The sequence below is a fragment of the Solanum pennellii genome, chromosome 12, assembly GCF_001406875.1.
Source record: "Solanum pennellii chromosome 12, SPENNV200".
In the NCBI taxonomy this organism is placed as follows: domain Eukaryota; kingdom Viridiplantae; phylum Streptophyta; class Magnoliopsida; order Solanales; family Solanaceae; genus Solanum; species Solanum pennellii.
The window spans coordinates 55,626,424-55,633,375 of record NC_028648.1 but is presented as its reverse complement, the minus strand read 5'-3'; the positions used below and the strand labels follow the sequence as shown (position 1 = coordinate 55,633,375).

Here is a 6,952-nt window from a genome sequence, read left to right as displayed (position 1 = left end):
GTAGGATAGCTAGATATAGTGGTACATAAAGCTCAAGATAATACAATCATATTTAGAAGCAGAATGGAGACCAAAATCAAATACAAAGGTAGGTTGCATAAATAGCACTGAGGAGGTTACTAATAATCGATGAATACGTGAGGAACACCAAATGTTATTTTCTTAAGGCCTTAGACAGTGGTATTATATCCTAGATGAAATCAACCTGAAAAAGTTGAAAGATAAAATATACAAGGGTCTGAATTAGGTAAATTGCTAAATCAGATATTAGGTAATACAATGACAAAGAGGGTGACCGTCTTGAAGTTTAAACTAAATTAAATTGAACTGGAAACGTTTTTTATTAGGATGATTTCATTATGTTAGTGAGACTAGTTAATGTTCCATATGAAATACACCCAAAGCTTGATTTACAGATTGAGGCGTTTCATGTTGATGGCGAAGGTTTTGAAGCTGGAGCATGAAATGTTTATGCAAAATCCAATCCCCTATCGGCTTCCTTGTCTAGGGTTTTAGCTGAAGAAGGTGATCCGATCCCTTTTTCCCTTTCGTAAGTTGTCTCTTTTTTGTTTCCTAATTTAGAATAGGGTATATTTTAGTTCTTAGGTCGGGTTTCTTTTTGGGTATGTCCTTGGTTGTAACATTTAGTCCTCTTTCAAATAAAGGGATTTCCCATCCTTTTATTTCTTTTTAAAAAAGGAAGTTTGGGCTATATAATATTCCTATTTAATGATAAGTCATAGTAAAGTGATATTGTAAACAGACGGGTCAATATAGAGATCAGAGTTAAACTTGATCAAGAAGTTCATGAAATAAGTAACTTTGTGGTGAGTATCAATTTGTCATTTGGAGAGCACTTTTAGGGACATGTAAAAGTGATTCTTTATTGAGCTTCTGGTAAAATAGAGATTTAGTTGTACTAGAGTACCCATCAAAGAAACAGTACCATCCATACCCCGCAAGTTTATGGATCATTTGATCTATAAACGACATTGGAAAATGATCTTTCTTGCTCCAAGAATTTAGCTTCTGGCAATCCATGCATACTCTCCATCTAGTGAACGACCTCATAGGTACAATTTATCCTTTCTCATTCGGGACCACAATGAAGCCTCCTTTATAGGTAACACATTGTACACGACGTACCCATTTTCTATCCTTATTAGGGTACACCACGCCAGCGTCTGGCCATTTGATGATCTCTTTTTGACCACTTCTTGCATAGGTTGATTTGGTCTTCATTGTTACTCGACATTTGGTTTGCATTCACTATCCAAATGGATTTTGTGAGTGAAAATTTCCGCTGGAATACCTACAACATCAACAATTGTCCATCCTATTTCCTTGATGTAAAATACTTCAAAAAGCAATTTCACTTGCCACTCAAGCATGTCCGCTACAATGATAACAGGCAAGGTATTATTCGTCCCCAAGAATGCATACAAAAATGAATGGGGAGAATTTTTAACTCAAGCTTTGGGTTCCTCCTTTGATGGTTTAGCGGTAGGACTCTCTCGATTCCTTATATCAATATCCTGCTTCAATAGATTTGTTGTGTACACTCCTAGTCCCGATAGAGCAACTACCACTTCATCATACCCATGAACTTTAGTGTCATCATAATTCGAAAGAACAACCTCAAGAGGTTCACCTATACACATCATTTAACTCACACAAACCACTGCTACATCAATCACATCAATCGTTTGAAACTACATAAACGTCACTTCTTTGTTTTCATTAATTTGCACATATTTAAGATGAATTCATCTTCTTTAACCCATAACTTTAACTCACCACTTTCAATATCCAGTAGAGATCTTATGGTCGTCAAAATGGTCAACCCAAAATAGTAGAAACTTCCATATCAATTTCACAATCAAGAAAAACAAAATCATCAATAAAGATACATATATCAACCTAACCGATATGTAACTAAGTATCCCAACAGGGTGTTTGATAGATTTTTTCACCACAAGAAATCACATTTTTATGGATTTTGGTTCATCCAACACAAGTTTATTGAAGATGACATATGCATTCAAGTTTATACTCGCCCCAAGGCACATAATGATTTGATAAAGTGAAGCATACCAATGGTACATGGGATAGTAAACGCCCCCGAATCCAGTTTCTTTGTAATCACATCACTAGTCCTGGTGGCACTACAATTATGAGAAACTTCAATAATTTAGAAGTCTATTCTACTCTTCTTAGTTTCTAGCTCCTTCATGAATTTCACATGTCCCGGCATCTCCAATACGCTTCCACTAAGGAAGGTTTATAGACAGTGTCTAATATTTATAGGAATTTATTGAAATTTTCATCTTTATTTCTCTTTTTGAGACATTGAGGGAATGAGAGATTTATTTTGGGAAGAGGTTGTACTAATTTTGGAGATGATGTAGCCCTTTATTTAGCTTTTTTCATCTCTTTTGTGAGGATTTTCTCTGGACTCTCTTCCTCCTCTTTGAGCGTATAATTTTCTAGTGCTTCAACGAACCACTTCCTCAAAAATGTTTTTTCTTCTTCATAAGAATTTATCCCATCATAAACCTTCACATTATCGACTTCTATCTTTCCACTTAGAGTCACAACTTCCATATATTTTTCATTATAAGCCCTTGAACTTTTTTCACACTCATCTTCACTCCTTTAAAATCGCTCGGATTCTAATTGTGCAGAAAGTTAACTCATTTGACCTTCTAGTTGGTTGATCGCATCCGCATGAGAATTTACCTTATTATTCGATGATGAAAATATAAGATTTCATTTCTGTAAGCATGTCTTCAGATCTTTCAAACTTTTCTAGGATACACGACATCAATTCATCCAGTCGTAGGCTACTGAACTACCCTTAGATTGTTGGTTATAGCTTAATTGTGTCAAGTACTCTTCATGACTATTTTCTCTTTTCCAAGTGTAATTTTATTCTGTCTAATCTTAATTATATCATATCCTCTATTCTTTATTATGTGTCTTCAAACCTTGATTCACACCCGACTTTAAATAGCTTGGGTGAGAACCCTCCTCAACTCTAAACACATTATTTACATATATGTGTCAACAACACTTTCTAGCACTTGTTTCTCAAGAACTCCATTCGGGACATCATATTTCTAATATTCTCATTGTCACACCCCAAGCCTACACCCTGTACATGGATGGCACCTAGTGACTATTGATGGACTTGAGAGAACCCTTGTTCTATCTTACTTAAATCAATGGAAGACTTAAGCATAGGATATAACTGAAGATTTAATTTTGAATTAGTACGTATACAAAATCGTAACTTCAAGTCTTTACAAATGAAATGAAAGACCAATGAAAACTTACATTGTCTATGCATGGAGACTCTAAAGTAAAGATGAATGTTGGGACAGGACCCCTTAATAACTGAAAACTGAAGCACATAATTAAATTATAAGGATGTCCGTCGGAATTAAGGGAGGATTGCCAACTGACTCAGATCTTCTCACTGGATCAGCCGTATGCCAAATGATGATCGTAGTTACCTACGTCTGCGTCATAATATGACGCGGTCCAACTGGCATTAGTACATTGAATGTACGAGTATGCGAGTTGAAATGCTTATAAAACTTAAGCTTAAAAAGGAGTAAGACGGAACGCTTACCTTGGCTCTGATCAATTCATGACTACCTTACTCATTTCAATATAATGCAATTTAAAAGTAAGTGCAATGTAAAAAAAACTATCTGGAACCATGTTGTAACTCTAAATGTATACAGGAATACAACTTACTCTAAGATGTATATAAAATACAAATATACTGATGTATAAAAATATACAATAGCTTCTGTGTGAATTTCTCTAACCAACAACAATCACTTAAGAGATACAGTGATTACACAACGGTCTACCTCACGCTGCCAACACATCCTATACCTGGCCAAAGGTATAAGACCTGAATTGCCTTATGGATCCACTAGTGTATGTGAAAAGGGTTCATCTAAAAAGTATGAACCTTTTGTTCCCATGGTGGCTACATGGTTTATGGGGTTTTCGAGTTGTCTAAATTATCCCCCATATCGGTGCTCAATACTACTCCAATAAATATGTTGTCTCTTATGTTTTAAAATCATATTGATTTTGTGGTTTTGAGATAATTTCTCAAAATTCATAGGTCAAAGCTATATTTGAAATCATATCTTCTCTGCTTGCTTCTTTTAGAAAGCTCTTTTCTGATAACTTGCCCTAAGGCTCCTTGGAAATCAAAGTTTTCTTATTAGTTAAATGTTAAAACAATTTAAGTGTCTTTGGGAATACTCAGTCCCCATATACCTTTGAAGAAAAAAACTTCAACTTACTCGTTACTTAGTTTGAAACTTGAGTCTTAAAACAAAGTTAAAATGTTTTAAATAAGACGCTTGAAAACCTTTAAGAACTTTACTATGACTTACTTCCGTACTTTAAACTTGACTCTTAACTTCCTTGAATTTGATCTTAGCTTTCCTTTAATTGAATCATGGATTCAAGGTTATGATTTGAGTTCTTTAATCATTTATAGGTGTTTATAAATCATTTGAAGTAATTAGAATCATTGGAAGATGTTAATGTACCTTCGAAGAACTTGAAAAGACTAAACAACAAAAACTGGAAAATATGTTGATATGGGAGTACTAGTGGGCGCTGCGCCAACATCAATAGATTGAGGCTTGGTTATGGCTCACTGGTGGCGTGTCGCATCGGCCCTAGTTGACTGAGGCCAAATTCTGGTTCACTACATGCGCGACGCGCCTAGCTAGCCAAGATGCGTCTAGTAGATTTTTGAACTCGTTTTTAAATCCCAAAATGCCTAAACCTCCATAGTTCTATCTCCAAACCCTTAGGATCATCGATGCTATCATAACCCAATAGATATAAGTCAAAAACTACATTGAAAACTACTAATCAACATCAATGGGTATTCAATCAACTGAACCAAAAGGAATTCGACAAGATTTATAAAGAACTCACTTCAAATCATATGAACAACTCTGAAACTACAAAGCTGAACCAATATTGATGTGTGGATGAATTAATTCATCACGAAATATCTCACTTACCTAAAAAGGGATCACCCCCGACGAATTCCAATAGAATCTATTGGCGTTCTTGGCGAAATCTTGATCTTTCTCCCTCTTCTTCTTCTCTTCTCTTTTCTCCAAAGACCTAAGCATGATAATACTTTGTCTAATCTGACCAAAACTTGCTTTTTCCCCAATGAAACCCTTAAAACGATTTAGGAAATAAATGAGTAAAAAGACTATTTCACCCATACTAAAATCTGGAACTAAACTTTTCTTTCTTCAACAACCCAACTTTCGAAAAGTGTATCTCCCTCATACGATATAAAAATTGTGCGAACTCGGCGCCGTTGGAAAGATATTTCCAAGGTATTTCAAACCATAATAAGAACTACCTATAACTCATACTAAGCTAGATGTTATGAATTTTTAAAAATGACCAAATCTCACTTTTTAAAATTAGGAAATTTTCCAAATTTTCCCTTTTCTTTCCAAAAGGGATAAATTTCTGCTTCTTAGCTCATTCCTAGCTATTTTGAATTATGAGATGTTTACCCTCATTCCGCTCTTTCTACTTGTCGAGATGCTCTTTTTCCATCCTACATTTAAGGGAGTCATTTGGTCCTCTCGAGTATACCACGCCCAATTCATCTTTGTTATTTCATCAAGAGAAGACCAGGCTACCTGAAATAGTTGTAACATTATCGCTTCTCGGTCCAGCTGGTCAGCTACTTTGTTCACTTAGTCTAAACTCCGATAATAATATTGAAGTATCACATTACCCAGAAACCCATGAGTAGAACACCGTAGAGCATCTTTTGATATCTAAGCCATGTTTTAATATTACTATAATTTTTAAAATTTTTGAAAGATTTTCTTATGGAATGGTATAATTATTTCCAGGTGTTACCTACTGAAGCTAAGACCTTATTAAACATGGACAAAAGATAAATTCCTAATCTAATTATAAAACAACTATATAATGGAAAGTTTGCACATAGTGGATGATATAATAGCAGGATAGATGGATAAGTTGTACATAAAGTTCAAGATAATACAATCAAATGTAGAAGTTGAATGGACAGACGAAAATCAAATACAGAGGTACGTTGATGAAATAGCACTGAGCAGGTTACCAGTAATCGAATAATACCTAAGGAAGATAGAAGTATTATTTTTTGAAGGCCTTAGACAGTGGTATTATATCCTTGATGAGCTCAACCTGTCAAAGTTTATAGATGAAACATACGAGGGTCTGAATTAGGTAAATTGCTAACTCAGATATTCAGTAATACAATCAAAGGGAGGGAGACCGACTTGAAGTATCGACTAAATTAAATTGAGTTGGAGAAGTCTTTGATTATGATGATTTCATGATGTTAGTGAGACTAATTAACATTCGATATGAAATATACTGAAATTGTGTTGTACAAATTGAGGCGTTTCATGTTGTTGGTGAAGGTTCCCGAAGCTGGAGCACGAAATGCTGATGCAAAAATATGATCCCCTTTCCTAGTCTAGGGTTTGAGCTGTAGAAAATGACCAGTCCCCTTTTCCCTTTCATAAGTTGTATTTTTTTTTTGTTTCCTAATTTAGAGTAGGGTAGATTTCAGTTCTTGCACCGAGTTCCTTTTTGGGCCTGGTCTTGGTTGTTTGGTCCTATTTCAATTTAAAGGGATTGCCCATCAATTTATTTTTGAGAAACTTTCCCATATAACAAACACAAAATTCATATTTGTATGCTATAACAAAGTTAATTGTGTTGCATAGCAAACATAAATATTATAATTTTCCATACCTATACAAAAAATCAATTCTATAATTCTCTATACATATACAATGAAACCAACTGTATAATTCGTTTTACATATACAAAAGAAAGAAGTTGTATATAAATCAATTGTATAATTTGTGTATGTATAAAA

At 34.6% G+C, this 6,952-nt stretch overlaps 1 long non-coding RNA gene across 1 annotated transcript; it reads right to left on the bottom strand.

Annotated features, from left to right (window-relative positions):
- Positions 1-6,056: 6,056 nt before the first annotated feature.
- On the bottom strand, positions 6,057-6,634 carry LOC114075393. The gene is made up of 2 exons (XR_003575844.1): positions 6,345-6,634; positions 6,057-6,249 (listed from the first exon to the last, which is right to left on the bottom strand). It is a non-coding gene; the product is annotated as an uncharacterized LOC114075393 (long non-coding RNA).
- Between the last annotated feature and the right edge of the window lie 318 nt (positions 6,635-6,952).